Source organism: Bison bison, unplaced genomic scaffold (genome assembly GCF_000754665.1).
Source record: "Bison bison bison isolate TAMUID 2011002044 unplaced genomic scaffold, Bison_UMD1.0 scf7180017864481, whole genome shotgun sequence".
NCBI classification, from domain to species: domain Eukaryota; kingdom Metazoa; phylum Chordata; class Mammalia; order Artiodactyla; family Bovidae; genus Bison; species Bison bison.
Genome location: NW_011495041.1, coordinates 1,449,099 through 1,449,417, shown reverse-complemented (window position 1 = coordinate 1,449,417; position 319 = coordinate 1,449,099).

Genomic DNA, 319 nt, shown 5'->3' with positions numbered 1-319 from the left:
GGCGTGGGAGCCCGAAGCGGGTGTGGGATGGTTGCGGGGGGTGGTGGGGGGGGTGGATTCCAGGCAGTCTCGGGCCGCGAGCTGGAGCGGCGGGAGGAGCCCCGGGCCGCGCTGCCCCTGCACGAGTCTGGACAGTCTGTAGCTCCTTCTCTTAAGAGAGAAGCCCCCAAAGCTAGCGCGGCTCGACTCTGAACGTCTCCAAATGAGCAGAGGAAAAACCAGATTCAGGGCTCGAGAAGAGGCTGCTTCCGCCGGCCACAGATTCCTCTTCCCGACCGCCTGAATGTAGCGCTGCCTGGCCTCTCCTCCCTGGGGTGGG